We start from the raw sequence: 19,299 nt of genomic DNA, 5'->3' as shown, positions 1-19,299 counted from the left end.
TTAAACATCTTTATTGGAGTATAATTGCTTTACAATGCTGTGTTAATTTCTGCTGTATAACCAAGTGAATCAGCTATACATATACATATATCCCCATATCTCCTCCCTCTTGCGTCTCCCTCCCACCCTCGCTATCCCTCCCCTCCAGGTGGTCACAAAGCACCAGGCTGATCTCCCTGTGCTATGCAGCTGCTTCCCACTAGCTATCTATTTTACATTTGGTAGTGTATATATGTCCATGCCACTCTCTCACTTCGTCCCAGCTTCCCCTTCCCCTTCCCGTGTCCTCAAGTCCATTCTCTACATCTGCGTCTTTATTCCTGTCCTGCCCCTAGGTTCTTCAGAACCTTTTTTTTTTTTAGATTCCATATATATGTGTTAGCATACGGTATTTGTTTTTCTCTTTCTGACTTACTTCACTCTGCATGACAGACTCCAGGTCCATCCAGCTCACTACAAATAGCTCAATTTCGTTTCTTTTTATGGCTGAGTAATATTCCATTGTATACATGTGCCACATCTTCTTTATCTATTCAGTTAGATGGCCTTTTGATTCTGGAAGGAATGCCCTCACTTGGTGACAATTTCTGTGTCCTCATAAACCAGAGACTTAAAACGCCCCTGCACACACTGGACCTTCTTTTCAAATTTAACAGTTGGGTGAGATAGGTCTTTCTCACTCTTGTCTTACAGATAAAGTGAGGTTCAGGGAGGTGAGGGGCTTGCTAAAGTCCCCCAACTAGTGTGTGGGAGGGGTGCTGCTGGCCGCCAGGACATCACACCATGGCTGCCCAGGAGCTGGTCTTGCCTGACAGACAGGCAAGGTACTTTAGTAAAGCAACACCCACCTCCCCATGCTTTTCCATGCGCTTTCTCCATGCCTGTGGAAACATCCGGAGATGCACGGGGTGCAAAGCCATGCAGTGCGCTGGTGGCAGGGAGACACCTAATTCCTAGAAGCCAGACTCCTTCCAGGCCCGCCATTCTAGAAAACAGGTGATGCCGAGAGCTGGACTTCGTCCAGGCAGAGAAGCTTTTATTTCTGAAGATTCCAGCCTACAGCCTATTCTGCCATCACAGGACTCCTTGCCTTTGAACCCTGTCCAGGACAACAGGCGCTCTGCCCCCCAAGAGAGGGCAATGCCTCATTCCTGCTGGTCTCCCAGGCCCTTCTGGCTGCAGGGCTCCTCCTCTGAGACTCCCAGTGAGGGCTGACTGCATGTGATCTGACTATCAAACAGGGAGGGAAAGAAGGTGAGGGCCCAGAGCCCTGGAGAAGAAGGAACGAGGGCTGCAATTCTGGGCCTTCCTTCCAGCCTGTTGTTTTAAACACAATGATGGTGGTTAAAACCAGTACTCATGATTTTGTACTGGTACTTTAAGGATATACTAGTCCTGTCTTCCAAATTGTACTGTAACCTCCTTAATGGAGGCCCCACGATAGGACTGCTACATGCACTTGTGCAGTGCACAACCTAAACAACCATTCACAGCCCATGACTTCCAACCCCTGGATAGCATTCATCATCGTTGTAATTAAAGAACGAACTGCCTCATTACTTATTCTTTCCTCACAGAATATAAATTCTCAGGCAAGGACCAGACCCTGCTTGCCTTGTTCCCAAACTGAAGCCCAGTCCCTAGCACACTATTAACACAGAATAAGCACTCCATAAATATATGCTGGAGTAATAAAGTCATTCAGCCACTCACTCATGCATTTAATTGGAAGAAGAGCGGGCCTGTCCTGGAGCTGAAGGGGAGAGACCTAGGTTCTGGTCCCAGCTCTACCGCCAGCCCCCGCATGTGCCCTGGAGCAAGGCATTCCACTCTCTAGGCCTCAGTTTCCTCATCTATTAAGGGAGTGTGGGGTTAGACTTCCCTACCACGTTTGCGTGACGCTGAGGGGGAGGACCTCCTGAAATTTTGCACCCTGGGCACCTCACTCGCCTCACCCACATCCCAGCCCTGGATCTCCACATTTTCTCTAGGCTTCCCCAGGTCTAGGCATGCGGGAAGTGTCTAAAACAAGGGGAGAAGGGCTCCAGGCAGGGTGGTGACATATGCCACAGTGGGAAGAGGAACTATTACTTCTGGACTCAGCTCTGGGAGAGAAAAGTAACACTGACAGCCATGCTCACCGGGACAGCAGTGCTGTCAAAGGCTTTCACACCAATCCTGTTTCCCTCCAGCCTCTCCACGAGGAAGGAGGGACGTGATCAGCCGAGGGCTGGAGTTACCAGGACCGAACCCCAGGCACCCTGTGTTCAAGTCCAGGCCCTTTCAGCACACAGCACAGAGCGTGGCTCCGACCAGCTGGGAGCACAACCGACTTCAACAGGCAGAAGTCACTAATTCTCCCCCTAGGTGCTGGCAATGCCCAGCGAGTGGCTGGTGGGGGGAGGGGTGTGGGAGCAGGGGGCAGCAGCGCGCTGGTGGCTAAAGCAGACATCGCAAGGTCCCCAAGTGACAAGTCCCAGGAGTGGGACCAAGTGTCAGAGGAATGAGAAGTCCCTTAGAGGGGACAGGACAGGGAGCCTGGAGGAAAAAGAGGGGACAGTCACTTGGCCACTCAGAGAGCAAGCCGGCCAGAGGGGACCCGTGTCCAGAGTGAGGCAACAGGCAATGGTCAGACCTCAGGAAAACAAAAGATCGTGGCTGCAGCGTTCCTCTCTGCAGACCTCTCCCCATGATAGTCTCAGCCTCCCCGGTCACTGCCTGCTGCTGCTGCTGTAACACACAACCATCAAACGCAGTGGCTTAAAACAATGCAAACGCCTTCTCTTACAGCTCTGGAGGTCACAAGTCCGAAACGGGTCACTGGGCAATAATCAAGGTGCTGGCAGAGTTCTGTTTCTTCTGGAGGTTCTAGGGAGAGTCCATTTCCTCACCATTTCCAGCTTCTTGGGGCCGCCTGCATTCCTGGGCTCACGGCCCCCTCCTCCATCCTCAAAGCCAGCCATGGCAGTGGAGCCTCCCTCACATCACATCCCTGACACTGAGTCTCCTTCCCCTTCCACATCTAAAGCTCTTTGTGATTGCACGGGACTCAAGTGGACAATCCAGGATAATCTCCCTATTTAAAAGTCAGCCAGGGACTTCCCTGCTGGCACAGCGGTTAAGAATCTACCTGCCAATGCAGGAGACATGGGTTCGAGCCCTGGTCCGGGAAGATCCCACATGCCGCGGAGCAACTAAGCCCATGTGCCACAACTACTGATCCTGTGCTCTAGAGCTCACGAGCCACAACTACTGAGCCCGCATGCCACAACTACTGAAGCCCGCATGCCTGGAGCCCATGCCCTGCAACAAGAGAAGCCACTGCAATGAGAAGCCCGCACACCACAACGAAGAGTAGCCCCCGCTCGCTGCAACTAGAGAAAGCCCGTACGCAGCAACAAAGACCCACCACAGTCAAAAATAAATAAATAAATTTATTAAAAAAAAATTCAGCGAATTAGCAACCATAATTCCGTCTGCAATCTTAATTCCTCTTTGCCATGTAATGTATTCACAGGTTCTAAGAATGGGGATGGGGACGTCTTCTGAAGGCAGTTTTTCTGCCTACCTACCACGCTGAACAGAACACATCTCCCCCAAATACAGCTCCAGGAGAAAGGCAGCCCAGGCAGAGAGAGAAGGAGATGGGGGCGGGGGGGGATGGGGAGCGGGGGGGTGGGCAGACACACACTCTCACCCTGCCAGCAGCAGTGGCGGCAGCTTCCTGGCTGGCTGCTTAGTGTACATCACTCTTGAAAAACTCGTCATGTTTCCACACTGAACTGGGCACGTGCAGTTTCCACAGTGACTGCAGGAGCAGAGCCAGAAATAGTCCCACTGAGATGGAAAACATCCCCTCCTCGGTGCCACTCACTCTCTCACTCTCACTGTCCCCAACCCTGTGGCACTGTGGGCACGGGAGGTTCCAGCAGGTCCCTGCAGTGTCCCAACCTTTCCTTCTCTGACCTCTCGCCACCAGCACTGGGAACCACTGGGCACCCCCGTGGGCTTGAAGCCCGTGATACTCTGATCCTGCCCCGTCCTTGGGCCTCTGGGTTGTGACTGGGCCCTGCCCTGAGGTAGCAGGTCTCACAGAAGCAAGCAGACAGAGGCCCACTCACAGCAGCTCAGCTGCTCCCCGCCCTGCCTCTGCTCCAGGTGAACCCTGCCAGCCTCTTCTGAATTCCCACTCTGGGACTCCCACCTGGGAATCTTGGTCGAAACCATGCCCCTCATTCCACCAGGGAGTTTCTCTCTTAGAAGATCTCACCCCCTGCAGGGGCTAAAAAATTTGTTGAAATATATAGACTCATAAATATCCGGGACTCACCGTCCACAGCACTCACTCATACGACACGGTGTTTCTAGGGCCCTGGGGAATCTCTGCCACGACTGTTAACTTCTCATGTTTTACATCCTATCCCATCAAAGGAAAACAAGAGTCACCATGCCTTCTACTGATACATGCGAGGCACTGTGCTAAGTATTTTGCATGCTAAGTATTTTCATTTCATCCTCACCTCATTTGCTATGGTCCCCATTTCACAGGGAAGAAACTGAGACTCAAAGAAGGGAAACAACTTGCCAGGCTCACACAGCCAGAAAGTGGTAGGGCCCGGACGGGAGCCCGAGGTGCCAGACCCCAAGGCTAGGCTGTAGCCACCTGTCATGTTGGGGGGCGGGGTGGCCGGAGGACGCACACAGACGACCCATGCTAATGCTAAATGAGATGTTCCAAATTGCCTCCTGGAAAGCTCTGAACCAGTCCAGGCCTCTCCAGTTTTGTCTCTCTGTACATACTGTACAAGATGTTATTGGGGCCAAAGTTCTCACAGAAGTGAGAACTTTCCAAAGAAGTTTGGAAATCACCGACCGTAGCCAACCCTATCCTGTACTGGCGACAAGCCCAAGGCTCGGGAATAGATGTGACTCGCCCGGCAGCAGGGCAGGCCTCCGTGCCGGAACTGGAGAGCTCTGCCCATTTCTCCTGGTCCTCGAGGGAACAACCATTTTCCACCATCCAGCCCTCTGCGTCTCTTGGCACAGAATTTAGAACCAGATGTGGTGTGAGTCGTGGCCCCTGCTTTGACAGCGCTGCAGACTTGCCGGCTTGGCGGTGGGAACGTGGTCTCCGTGTCCTCGTCCGTGAAGCAGGGTGTGTGTGGATGCACAAGGGCAGGCACAGGCCTGCTGTGAATCCGCTGGGATGGAGAACAACAGCTCTCAGCCCTGAGCCACTGTGACCAGAGACGGCAAAAGTCCTACACTGAGACCCGAAAGGCTCACGCCAAGTCCCAGCTTTGATGCCTGCCACTGTGGACGCTGAGCCACCCGTTTGACTTCTCTGAGTCTTTTTCTTGGAGATTAAAATGTTTCCGTAAGGGGTCCGTATGAGTTTGAGATGAGGTAACACTTGGAATTTCTGGAGGCACGAGCATCCCCTCAGGGGTGGAATCCAGACTGATGCTACAACTGTGGGGAGGGTCCAGGAATATGCATTACCCGCCCCTCCCCCCACCCCACCCCAGAATTCCATTGCAGGTTGTCAACAGACCACACTTTGAGAAATCACTCTAGAAAACGCTCGGTATGTGTTTGTAAAAGAGACGAATCCGTGAACATCTGTTGAGCTGCACATGGCTGCTGGAAGACATGGGCTGAAGGAAGTAAGTAATTTTCTCCAAATACACTTCCTGTGAAGCCCAAATGATGGGAACTGGGTTGAGGCTTCTAGGACTGGGAGGATGAGGCAATAACAGCTCCCTTCCCAGGGGAGCAGACATGAACTCTGCCTGTCAGACTGGGAGAGACCTGGCTGGAAGGTCATGCCCGGGGCCTCAAGGTCAAACGTTGGGTGGGGTGTTCCAGGGAGCCCCCTGGGGACTAGTTCCAGAACCCGTTCTCTTCGGCATCTCCATGCAGACAAGAAAAAAAAAGAACTGAAAATATGCTCATTAAATCTGCATCTGGCACCCAATTTGGCAGGGTTGCCAAAATTCTGTAAGACTAGAATTAAATTAGCAAATTGGAAGTGAAATGATTTTAAGCAGACATGATGGAATTCATCAAAGCCAGGTGGAAGCTAGTGGGGGAAGGGACCCAGGAAAGCCCACACACCCGCCTGGGAGTGGGAAAGCCTGGCCGTGAGCGGCAACAGAAAAGAAACAAAAGCAGTGAGCAGACCTGACCCAAATGATAAGATTCACCCTTGGAATATGCTTGGTGACAAAGCCGGCCCCACGCTGGGAGGTGGTGAGAGGCTCCTTCTGGGAGACAGGAGGTGTGGCCGGCAGCAACCAGTGAAGGAAGGCAGCCTTTTACAAGGAGACCAAGAAGAAAGGACCCAGGGAACGGCTGGGAAATGAAACAGGGTGGGTTCCCCAGACCAGGGGCTCCATGAGGGCAGTCACTGGGGTGGTGCACACAGCGCCTGGTGTGCTGTCCAGCCTGTGATCACCATTGCGTGTTTATTGAGCTCACGGTCTGGGGAAGACACGGGGATGGACTCAGAGGGGCAGGTAGCCCAGAGTCTATGGAGGGAGGGCCAGGAGGACAGAAGCATTTATGGGGTACTTAGTAATCATCAGGCACTGTGTTAAATGTTTGCCAAGCATGATCTCATTTCATCTTCTCAATAATCCTGTGCTGTAAAGATTAGTCTTTGCTCTTCATTTTCTTGGGCTTTCTTTTTTGTTTTCTTTGTTTAAAAATATATTTTTTAAAAACTACAGAAGGATTTAAAGGAAAATGTGGACCAGTCCCCCTTCACCCTCCCAATTTCTACTCCCCAGATGAAACTACCACTAACAGTTCCCTGGTATTTTCCCATGCTCTTTCCACGAACACAGAAACACATCTACACGTGCACACACATATATAACTGTTTGTTTCTGTATAAAAATGGGATCAGAGTAAACATATCGCACAGAAACCATTTTCCAGTTAAATGCATGTTGTAAATGTCCTCCCATGTCAGGACCTATAGATTCCCTTCTTTCTTTTTAAATGGCTGTAAAGTATTCCACAGTACAAATTCACCATAAATTTCTAAAGCGCCGTCCCTGCTATATCTTGAGGTCATTTTTAAGCTTTCTCAACTGCAAACAACACTGCAAGGTAACACCCTTATATGTGTGTGTGTGTGTGTGTGTGTGTGTGTGTGTGTGTGTGTGTGTGTATCTTTGTGTACATGTGTGTTTCCATAGCTGGTGAATTTCAGGATCAGGGCAGGTATGTGCCTTTATCATTTTCATTGATACCAATTTAGGCTCACAAGTCCCCTTGACCCTCGCCAGCACTAGACTGTCTCTATTTTTTCACATTTTTGCCATCTATAAGCATTTTTATTTATCATCCTTTGTTTTTTAGTACCTAGAGCATTAGTCATATGTTTATGAGCCATTTTCACTTCTCTGAACTACCTGTTTACATCTTTGCACACTTTTTCCAACTTGGTTGTTTTTTTAGTTGGTTGATGGAATTCTCATCCTAAGAATAATAACAGGTAGCTTTCTATGCAGGAGGCACTGCTCTAGGCTCTCCGCAAGTTTCACAGCATTGAATCAAAACCCCAAGAGGGAAGTGGGAGCGTCAATCTATGTTTATGGCCGAGGAAAGAGAGGCTTGGAGACTTCAAATGACATCTGAGGTCGCACGTGTCTGATGGGGGACAGGCCAGAGTCTGAGGGCCTCGCTGAATGAACCGTTTCATCCTCAAATGAGATATCTGAAAAGCTCCCTCTCCCCGACATCTAACCTATAAAGAAAATTCCTTCCTTAAATTGTCCCTCTTTCTGTTACTTATCCTTTACTTTACTTGTGGAGTCTAAGTACATATTGATATAATATGCCAGGTAGGAAACTGAAGTTCAGTTTCTAACAGAGGCAATCACAAAATGGAATTGGACCCTGTACCTTAGACGGGACACGGACGTGTTGGGAACATGCCTGGGGGAGTGAGAAGCAGGATTTGGGTGGGGGCAGAATTTACACATGGGGGTAAAGAGTCAGGGGACGTGGAAGCTGAGGTGGGACCCCAGCTGGGAAGGGGCTGGCAGGCAGTTTCCAAAGGTCAGGTCGGCAGTTTTCAGGACTCTCCCCTGTGGGCAACATGGGGTGAGAAAGTCTGGTACCAGGGAGTGGGGTGAGGATTAGCTTAGCTAGAAATCGTCATGTAGTCAAAGAGCGATCTCACCTAGCCTGGCATGTCCAATGACCTGGCACTGGGAGCAGTAAGGATGCTCGTCTTACAGGGTGACAAACACACCTGTGTATGTGGAAGTGCTGGGGATCCCTTGTGTGAAAACCACACCTGACAGAGGCGGAATCTGGGGCTTCAGTGGCAATTTTAATGAGGTTCTTTTTTAGCTCCCAAAATACCAATGTCGCACGTGGGTTCCTGGGTTAGAGACCCACCACCGAGCCGTCCCATGGCTTGGCTACCCTCATCTCAGCGAACACACGCAGTTCTTCAGTCTCCCTTGGACACAGTACACAACGGAGGGGGAAGGATCATCTGCATGCCATTTGCCATTTTTCTTCTGAGAAAAGGGCAGTCAAGTTAACAAAATAGGGAAAAAAAATGTGGGAAACTGACTTGCTAAAACGAACATGCAGAAACAAGTTTTAGAGTCACAATTCAGCATTCATTTTGGGGTGGTTTTTTTTCAGCTTTGACCTCAGATAACTTTAGTGTTTCCCAAAATGTTTCTGTATAGCACTCTAGTTCAGCGATCTTATATATGTATGCATCTTCCTTATACAGACGCACACACACGTATATAAAATCTATTCCTTATATGTACATATGTAAGTATATATATTAAACCGTATGTGTATATATATGAGTGTTCTGATCAATCAAGCTTGGAAAACTGCACACAGAGCACTTTTATTTTCTCCCTGTAACACATCTTTCCATCCATGGCACTTGTGTTCTAGAAAACACACTATGGGAAATGCCGGACTTCTTTATTTCACAAGATCAGAGTCTGCTTAAAATAAAGTCTATCTTGGAGTGGCTGCCCTACTCTTTTAAACATTAGATACTTTCTAACAGACTCGTGGTGATGGTTTCCTGTCCCTTTGAGCATCTTCTGCCTGTCCTATATTTCAGGGCTACACCAACCAAATGCCCACATGCCAAGGAACAAGCCCTCTGGAAACCGTTAGGAGGCCAGGTCACCCAGACAGGCTAAGCTGTGTCTCCCGGGCAGTTGCACAGTGAGGTTGGACCAATCACTTGCTCTGGACTCAGTGGTTTTCAGCTGGAGGGACTGATCCCCAGCCCGCTTGCTTTGTGAGTAGGAAATCACGGCAAGGAAGCCCTTGACCCTGCTCTCTTTCCTTCATTCCAGGAGACACCGTTCCCTGGCCCTGATGTTTTCTACCATAAGAGAAAACCGACGTTACACCTTCCCTCTCTGATTCTGTTCTCACCACCTCCCGCCACTCTTTCACTGCCATTAGTCACCCCGATTCATAGAGTCACATGAGGCAGCCCTACAAATAAAACTAGGTTTCCATCTGTCTGCGACAGCATCAAGTGAGAATGAGTTGGTGACCTTTCATCACATATAAAGGGCATACTTGGTATAGCCTAAAATATAGGTTATACGGTATATGAGAAGTTCACCTCGGGGCAGCCTTCGGGGGCGATACCTCCTCCATTCCTCTTCCAGCGTGGTTACAGGCATTGGTTTATAATTTTGCTCCTTCTCACACAGGCAACTCTAGGGATGACTAGTAGCGGCAGGGATTCAATTACTTGATGACCCATCATGGCTCCTCATTAACCTGAGGAGGCTGGCGAGTCGGAGTGTATGTGGATTTACTCATTTATTTTTGGATAAATTTTTCACTTTGGAACAATCCTATATTGACAGAAAAATTGCAAAGATAGGAGAGAGTTCCCATACACCCTTCACCCGACTTCCTTTAACGTTAACACCTTCCATATCCAAGGTACTTCTGTCAAGTGGAAACTGACACTCAGACATTAACTCAACTACAGACTTTATTCATATTTTCACCAGTTTTTCCACTAACGTCCATTTTCTGTTCCAGGATCCCATTCAGGACCCCATATTGCATTTAGTCATCATATCCTCTTAGTCTATGGTTTTATTTTTGTTTTCAAAAAAATAAATCTCATCCTCTGCTTCGTGCAAGGTGGTATGCTGGGTGCCCAGCTGCCCCGCAGGGAGAAACACAGATCTGATGGGTGGCAGAGTCTGGGTTTGAATGTCCACTTTGTCCCTCACTTGGGATATGGTCCTGGGCTTGTCACTCCATATGCAGAGTTTTCAGGTTCCACATCTGCAACATGGAGATGACACCTTTACCTTGTTAGAGGACTGAATAAGACAGTCTCTGTGGACAGGCATTTGAAGGCTTAAAGACCCATTCACTTAGAGTCGTATCCAGCTCACTGTTATTATCATTAACGCGGGTGTAACGACGATCATGAATTAGGCCTGGTATCCTGTATCTAAAGCAGGATGGCCCAGAGACTGAGCTGCCTGACTGAGCTGACCATTTCAGCCTAAATGAGATCTTTCCATAGGCTCTCAGGTATACCGTGGAGAGGGACAACTCTGCTTAAATTAGTGTATTCATTTCTATACTTCCTTCAAGGCTCTGCTCAAATGTCACCTTAGTGATAACTTCTCCGACCATCCTACATACAAGACCCCCGTATCTTTCCCCTGGCATTCTCTGAACTTCTTACCCTACTTGCTTCTCCTCCGTGGCACTTAACCCATTTGACGTGTTACACACTTAGGAGCTCCTTTGTTCACGGTATGCCTCCCTCCGCTAGTCTATAAACTCCAGGAGAGAGCACTGACCGTTGTCTGTTTTGTTCACTGCTGCATCCCTGTGCCTAGGACTTGGGAAGTATTCAACAGACGTTCGGTAAATGACTGGATTCCCAGGGTCACTCTGCAATCTCTTGCCTCCATCCTGATCATCTGAAAACAAACTCTTCCCATCCAAACACACTATTGAATTCAAATGAGAGAAAAGCTATTTGTCAAGCAGGTGGCTTTGAGCCTTCTGGGTCTTCTTTAAGGGAGAAGAAAGGAGTGATGCCCTTCTTTTAATTTAATTTCATGCTATTAATGTCCCTTCATCTGCCTCCCCTCCCATGAGCAGCTCTGCCAGTTAGAAACCAGAGTCTGTCTGCTGGCTTCTCCACACTATCAATTCCACTAGAGCCAGGCTAGAAAAAAACGGTGAGACCCCCATACCCCACCAGCCCACTCCCTTACTGAGGCTACTCAGTGCACACATCAAAGGCCCATGGGCTTCTCAGGGCAGGAAGACGCCAGGGGATCTGGAAGACTGGCCTCAGTGAGGACACTGAGATTCAGAGAGGGGAGGGAACTGGCAACTGACACACAGTGACCTGGTGGCAGGTCCTGGACGGAACCCAGGACTCTTGGCTCTGCATCCTGGCCCTGATTCCTCTTGGGCTGGAACCACCTCCCCAGGCCCACTTTTCACCAAGGGAGATGTGCTTATTTCCTTGAGCTCCGGGCGGGCTGTCTGCCTGCCCCTGCCCGTTCCCGGGGACCTGATCATCTTGGGCAGCAGTGGGTAGAGGTCACGTTCCAAAAGCAGCAAAGCACAGGACAGTAAAGAGCCAGACAGAAAGGAAATGGGGGTCACGTCTACTGACAGCCAGGTACTCTTTATCATCATCTCACCTCACACTCACAGCGCCCTACAACAAAGGTGCCGTAACCACGTCAGATAAGCGAAAAGGAAACGCAGAGAAGTTGAAAAATGCAGCGACTCACACGGCAAGTACCTGGCAGAGCCAGCAGCAGAGTGGAGTTCCTCCCGGTTCCGAAGCCCTGTCCTCTGCCCGCCTTTTCTAGTAGAGACTCTAAAACCTCGACAGCACTCCAGAAAGGGGTGGGGGCTCAAAACACCAATATCTGCCTCTGGGGAAGTAGCCAGAACAATCCCATTCTAGAGATGAGGAAACTGACATCCGGAGAGGAAATGCAACTTGTCTACGCCACATGGCTCGTGAGTGGTTGGATTGGCTAGACTCTGAATTTCGCGAGGACGCAGGCGCACTCCTAGTGCTGAGCCCCGCGCTGAGCTCACGGAAGGACTCCACCCACTGCCGAAGAATAAATGAATGAATGACAGAGTAGGTTAGAAGTGCAACGTCCTGTGACGCCCACGAGCCCACGTGCTTGCCTCTCAACTGCCTCCACACAGTGACCTCAGGCACGGGAGACCAGGCTGACGTAGGTGAGCACAGCCCGAACTCAACACTGACCTTCAAACCCCACGTCCCCGCCTCTGAGCCCATGGATCTGTCAGAGGTGTGGAGAGTGAGGCCGGCCCTGGTTCCCACGCAGCCCGCGGCTCCCCACCAGAGCCGGAGCTGAGCAACGAAGAGGTGTGGGAAGATGGCGGAGCAGGTAATTCTTTGACCCAAGGACTGGTGTTTACAATATGGAGTGGACTCTCTTCTCAAAAGTCTGGTGTTTGGAGCAAATTGGTCTATTTTTATTGAACCCTTTAGTAGCAACCAGTTCACAAATACTGCAGTTGTTTTTATTATTATAATTCATTTTTCATAATAATAACTGAAACTATTGTTTCCTGTTCACCTACTACGTGCCAGGCACAGATATCTCATAAGATATCTGACATAGATGGTCTCCTGTAATCCACCCAGCCACCCTGTAGGGAAGAGTGAGCATTCCATATTACAGATGAGGAAACTGAGGCTTGGGAGAGGTAAAGGAACTTGGCCAAGGTACATGCTAGAAAGCAGGAGATGCAAACTCAGGCTTGTGGGGCTCCACAGCTCATGCTCCTTCCACATGGCTGATGTGAGCTGGGGACAAAGGGGTCAGAGCCACAGCTAAGGAGGCAGATGGAGGGCCTGCCAGACTTCCCAGGCATCCAGCTGGCCAGGCTTCTCATCCACAGGCTGGACTTCCAGCACCAGGGGGCTTCTCCACATGCCTAGATGCCATCCCTAGAAGCTCTGAATCAGACAGTGGGGGTAGAACTAGGAACTCTTCCGTTACAAGCCCTCAGGTGACAGGAAAGGACACTCTTGGTTAAACCACTGCTCTCAACTCTCCTCAGGAGGTCATTCTTTCACATCTACACACTCTTCCAGAAGGTTCCAACATGTTTGAGATATTCGTTGAATGCTTTACAAAGGATATCATGCCTCAGAACCCGAGACCTTACAATTTTAGGATTCTCAACAAAACAACAATAATTCTGATCATCTGCAGATGGGGTGTGAAGGTCTGTCTTTATTAACCATGACAATTATTCCCAAACAGCGTGATGTTTATGAAAAGGACTTGGGAGCCCAAAGTCCTGGGTTAGTCCTTTACTAGCTGTGCAACCTTAGGCAAATCAATTCAACTCTGGGCTGGGAAGAATGAAGATATAGGAGTGGACCAGAAAAGCCACAGTGCTCTTAGCTCTGGGTTCCTCATCTGTAAAATGGGAACCAACAGCTACCAAGTGCCTACGACGGCATGCCGGGCCCTGACACGCTGATTCTCACTTCACAGCCCCAGGGCTTCAGGAAGTAGGCTCTCCCGTGTACTGCTCTGCAGCTGAGGAAGCAGGGATTCGGGGGTGCAGCGGCTTGGGGTGAGCCTGCAGCAGCATGTGGCGGTATCTGAGGTCTCTCTGCCCACCGCCACCATCTCCCCCTTCTTAACCCTCCCCCACTTGGCAGATGAGTCCACAGGAGACAGTGCTCTGCAGCCCATCAGGAACCACACAAATGTATGACATCATGGTTATTAATAATGGAAGCGGCACAACTAATTCACGATCCCTCCAGATGGACCACCTGAACTGTTGTGAACCTCCCGCACACAGAGCATCAGATGCTATTATGGCAGAGCTGGGAGGGGTCTTAGGAGCCCAACCCTTTCCTCATTTATAGGGGTGGGGGGGGGGGTGGACAAGCTGGGAAGGCAGCCCTCTTAGATAGCCGAGGCAGCCCTACACCCCAAAGCCCGGCATGCACCAAGTTTGGTTTTGTGATTGTACGAAGACAATCAGGTCCCAGACCAGACACCAGCCTGTGCCCCCTTCAGAGGTGCTGGTAAGGGAATCAGCAGTGGCCGCAAGTGTGGCCTCTCTACGGACCCTCAGTCCTGCTCCTTCATGCAGTGGGGCCTTTGTACCTGCTGTTCTTCTGCTTGGAATACTCCTTTCCCAGAGCTTGGCATGGCTATCACTTTTTTTATGGTTCACGTCTCAGGATAAATGTCAGCTCCTCTGAGAGGATGCCCTAGGGCCGTCTTCGGCTCCCCCCCCACCCCGTTCCTCCCTGACACTCTCCATCACACTGCCTTGTTGGAGTCTCTTCATGGTGTGTATCACCAGTGAGCATTACCTTGTCCATTACGATTCATCCTCTCTTCCCACTGGAATGCAAGCATTGTCTTAAAAAGGTGCCTAGGTCCCAGTAGGCACTCAGCAAACATGCTCAGCGAATCCACCTGGATGTCTGCCTGGGTCACGGGCATCCTAGCAGCCAGTAGTCCCTCGCTCGCTCACTCACTCACTCATTCGATAAATGCTTATTGAACGTCTCCTCTGTGCCAGGCGTACTCCTAGGAGCTGGGGATTCCAATCCAACTAATGAGACCAAGCCCTTGCCCTAACCGAGCTTTGAGAGTTGATTAAAACGAAACAATAGAAGGCAGAGCTGTTTCAGTCGTATCATGTGTGACCAGACAATAGCTGACGGAAAAAAGGTGGGGGGATAAGTATGGCAGAAAATGAGAGAAATGGGAAAACAGTGCGGAAATGCAAACATCAGATTGGCCCTGCCAGGGCCTCCAACGTGCTCAATACTCATCTTGGGGAGCTGGTGCCAGGCACACGCCCCCAGCTCTAGGGACGTGCCCATTGCCACTCGTGCCTCCTGGCTGCAGCCTGGAGCACACAGGATGGCTATGTGCGTGAGTGTGTACAGGAGTGGCTATGTGCACGTGCAGAGACAGGTGTGTGCATGTGTAGGAGTGTGTGTGCGGGTGTAGGGGCACAGGTGTGAATGAGTATACGGGGTTGAGTGTGTGAGCATGGGTGAGAGCGTAGGGAGATAGGGATTTGTGTTCGGAAGTGGATGTGTGAGTGTGTAGAAGTACGTGTGTGTGTGTGTGTGTGTGTGTGTGTGTGTGGACTCTGGTGCCATTACTCTTCACCACAACCTCCACATCTGGTAGAACTTTACGTACTAAAGTCTCCCTCCGCCCCCAACAAGTGACACATAGTAGTACCTGATCCTCATTGAATCCATTTAAATCTTTCTGTTCGCCAAATGTATTCTGCAGAGTGTCCGCATAAAGCCATAAAGTAGCAGAAGAGACCTGTCAACTTCTGGATGTAACCGAATGGGATGAGAGCACTGGATGAGGAGTCTGGCTTCTGGTCCCTGCTTGACCACTAACTACCGGGGGATCTTGGGCCACTGTTTAGCTGTGATCTCAGATAAGGAACTCAACGCCTCTGGGCCTCTGCTTACTCTTCATTCAAGAAGGCAAGTAGAACTTAGCAACTGGACGACATCACATCATGTCTATTGGTAGCTCCAGAAGCACTGTTTCCTGGGAGAACAAGCACGTGTAACCCGAAAAGGGCTACAGGGTCAACCAGGGAAATGCTGGGTTTGACAATGTTAAACGGGTTTTTTTATTGCAGTACTTCTCAAAGCCTTTAATTTGCCAATATGGATTACGATTGGCCAGAAGGGTTATAGACAGCTTGCAGAATTTGCCAGACTTACTAGGATAGGGAAATCTTACTCGTGGCACAGCCTTCAGAACTCATGTTTCACAGAACATACTTTGGGGAATCTGCTAGCAGGCACACGGGACACTTGTTAATGCCCCCTTTCTTGCAGATGACAGAACAGAAGTGGCGTTCAGTCTCCCTAAATCACAGAGCAGAGCCATGGCAAACACCAGCCCAGAATCATCCAAACCACAGTAACTGGCATGTGCGCAGGGCTCTATATCTACAGAACATTTTCACGTATATGATCTCAATTTTCCCTGACGACATTCCTCTGAGGACCCTCATCCCCATTTTCCAGATGATAAAATGCAGCCCGAAAGATATTAAGGAATCTGCCCAGAGCCACTAAATGATGGACCCATTACTTGCCTTTATCATTTTCCCCTATGACCTTGATCAAGTCGTCAATAACGACATACTATATTTTACAGATAAGCAACTGCAGCCACTTCACAGAACCCCCTGCCAGATGTCGAGGTGGACACACCTGCACCTGTTCTGCAGCAGCCACCACTGCTGTCCGGGATTCCAAGCAGCCTGCGCTGGTTGAGAGGGGAGGGGAGGGTGCTCAGAGAAATGCCCATGGAGTGAGAGCCGCTCTGGAAACACCCAGGCTGGGAGGCCCGTACTAGCTCCCTGCCAGTCGCCACACCCTCCTGACCATGCCAGGTACATCCCCCTTGGCTATATCCCCGGTGCCAGGTACCACTCTGCAAGGGGGCAAGAGGAGCCAGATCAGTGCTAGTTTAACTCACTCTCAGTAAGCCCGGGGAGGAGCCCAAGGCCGGTCTGCTGTGACAGTCTGAAACTGCCACCGCCTCCAGGGGGAAGCGTGGCTAGGGCTGCCAAAGTCATTCGGCAGTTCCCACCGGGGTGCTTTGTCCCGCCTTGTCCGGCAGTGCGAGGCCCACGAGGCGCGGCGGGGTGCGGGTCTGCTCGGGGCACAGGGGCCGAGTGAGGCTGTACCAGGCACGAGTGTGCGAGAGAAGTGTGAACGCGGGAACGCTGGTGTCACCCCGGGGCGGCGACAGAAGTAGCGTCTGGGAAACGCAGGCGGAGAACGCGTGCACCAGGCAACCCCAGGCTGCGGAGGAGTCCCGGAGGTCCGGGGAATTGGCCCGACGCGCTCCTGCACGCGCGCCCGCGCCCAGCCCTCTCCCACCCGCCGCGCTCCGAAGGGTGCTCCCGCTGCCGGCCGGCAGGGCTGCTGGCGCGCTTGGCGGTGCCGGCTCCCTGCTGCCAGGCCGCGGCGGGGCGCGGGGCGCGGGCGCTCCCTGCTTACCTGCGGACGGCCGCGGCTCCGCGGCTCTGGGCTGGGCTGCGCCGGGCTGGTCTGGGCTGCGCGCCCTGCCTCCGCGCGGCTCAGCAGCGCCCGCTTGCTCGGCTCCGCCCGGCTCGGCTCCGCCCGGCGGTGCCCGGGGCGCTCGCTGGCGGCCCACGCGGCGCGGGGTGGGCGCGGGGCGGGCTGGCGGGCGGGCGCCGGCGGCGGGCGCGGCTCTGGGCCGCCCCGCGGCCGCTTGGAAGCTCCTTATTTGGGCAGTGATGTCAGGGGAAGTCGCAGGGGCAGGACCACCCACTTCTTTCCATTCACTCCCCAGAGTTTCCTGTCGCCGAGCCCGGGGGACCCCGGCGCCCGCACGGGGCGCCTCTCCGGCCGTCTCGGCCCCGGCGTACCCGGCTTCGCTGCCCGCCGCTTGGGGTCCCCGGGCGGCCGGGTCCCGGCGGGCGGGCGGCCGCCGGCAAGGGTCTGCGTCTGGGGAATCCCCGGCTCCCGGAGGCCGCAGGGAGGGTCTGCGAAGCGGCCTCCGCGGTGACAGGCCGTGTCACTCCGGGCGCCGCCCCTCCCTCCGCGCCCGCCCCGGCTCCCGCGCTGTCATTTCCTCCCGGGCCCTCCGGGAAGGGCAGTCAGGGAAGCCCCGGTCGCTGCCGCCGCCGCCGCCGCCGCCGCGCGGGGCCCCTACTCTGCAGCAGCCCGCCCGGCGGGCGTCCATCGTCGTCCCCAGAGTGCGCGGTCCCCGCCTTGCTCTCGTGTGCCAGCCCCGCTCCGGGAAGCCCGCGCCTCCCAAGGCGGGAATATACCTTCAGGAGCGCTGGGCGGGGCAGGCCTGGCCGGGCTCCCTGGGCTCCAGCCTCAGGGTGAGGGTGGGGCCACCCCGGGGCTCCCCAACGGCCTGACTTTGCCAGAAGCTACCGGATCCCAGGTTTGGGACCTGAGCACATTGGTCCCCGCTTTGGCCAGCCCCCAGCCGGGCCCCCCACCGGGCTGCTTCCCGAGGGAGCAAAACGGCCAGGGCCTGGAGACCTCATCAGGATCTGTATTTTACAGATGCTGCACCCGGAGGTTGACTTGTCAGGTGATTCACCCGAGGTCAACTCTCTGCTGTACGGGGGCTGACCCTGGCTGACGCCAGGCCTGGCCTCTGCTGGCTGGAAACAACCTCAGGAGGTTCTGGGGCCTGGGGCCAAAGTCAGGACAAGAGTGCGGCAAGCTGAGTGCCCAGGGTGCCAGCTGAAGGAGGCACTCCCTCTCCAGGTCACAGAAGTTCAAGTACCCACAGGGTGACTGACTACTAAGCTGACCAGGGCTTCCACAAAGGCCTCGGAGGCCCCAGGCTTCCTCTGGCTCCAAAGTGATGGCCTCAAATTCAAGGCCCTGCCAGTCACAGGAGCAGGCTTCCTCTGGCCAGAGGCCATCTAGGCCGGGGCTAGTGGCCCCAGGGATTTCTGTACTTCTCCATACAACAGCTTCCGGCAGAGCCTCCACCTTCCCTCCAAAAACAGGTTAGAGCAAACAAACCCCTCCCAGACCACCAGCTTTAATGGAGAAACCCCGACTTCCAAAGGGGAACTGCACTCCTAGGTGCCCTGGGGAGGGAACCACAGCTCCAGGGCCTGCAGGGGGTGGAGGGAGGTGTGATCGCAGCTGGACACTCACTGGGCCTGCACACTCACGTACACAACTGCACACCCGCTGGCTGGTTGCCAAGGCCCCCAGCTGTTCTGTTGATCACCACCAGCCCAGTCCCCCCCATCTTCCATCAGCTCCCAGAGCTCAATCCCAGCTCTAATTGGGTCATCCCCTTTCTGACAAAGGCTCCATCGACCAGCTGCATCTCCTGCAGCTCAGCCCTCTGCATCCTTTGCCAGCACTCTCTCCAACCTTCCACCAGCTTTCACTTTTGGGGGTCTTTGCACAGACTTTCCTCTGTCTGAAATGCCCTCTCTACCCCTCCTGTGTCCTTCACACTCTGAATCAAGCCTGCCCTTGACATAAGTCTTTCTCTTAATTAGGGCAAATGAGACAGGGTACCCCGTGGGATAGGACCCTGCCCCTCACTCCACTCCTGCCCTGCCCTCTGCCCTGCTTACTGTTCCTGGCTGGGAGCAGCTCCAGGTGGGAGCAAGTGGATGTCTTGTTATAATTCATATGCCCAGAGGGGTGACATTTTGTGATTTGCACAAAGGCTTAGATGACAGCCTTTTTCCTGCCCC

The 19,299-nt window shown here is 52.5% G+C and overlaps 1 protein-coding gene across 2 annotated transcripts in view; it reads right to left on the bottom strand.

Moving 5' to 3' along the window:
* HIVEP3 (HIVEP zinc finger 3) overlaps positions 1–17,763 on the bottom strand; it is a 134,153-nt gene extending 116,390 nt beyond the window's left edge. Inside the window, exon 1 of one of the 2 annotated variants that reach the window (XM_033836930.2) lies at positions 17,090–17,763. The gene's annotated coding sequence lies outside the window, so the exon portion shown is untranslated. The remainder of the gene's footprint in view (positions 1–17,089) is intronic. The other variant, XM_033836925.2, reaches the window with a different exon arrangement.
* Positions 17,764–19,299: the final 1,536 nt, after the last annotated feature.

This window comes from Tursiops truncatus, chromosome 1 (assembly GCF_011762595.2).
Source record: "Tursiops truncatus isolate mTurTru1 chromosome 1, mTurTru1.mat.Y, whole genome shotgun sequence".
Classification (NCBI taxonomy): domain Eukaryota; kingdom Metazoa; phylum Chordata; class Mammalia; order Artiodactyla; family Delphinidae; genus Tursiops; species Tursiops truncatus.
This window is presented reverse-complemented; position numbering and strand designations above follow the sequence as displayed.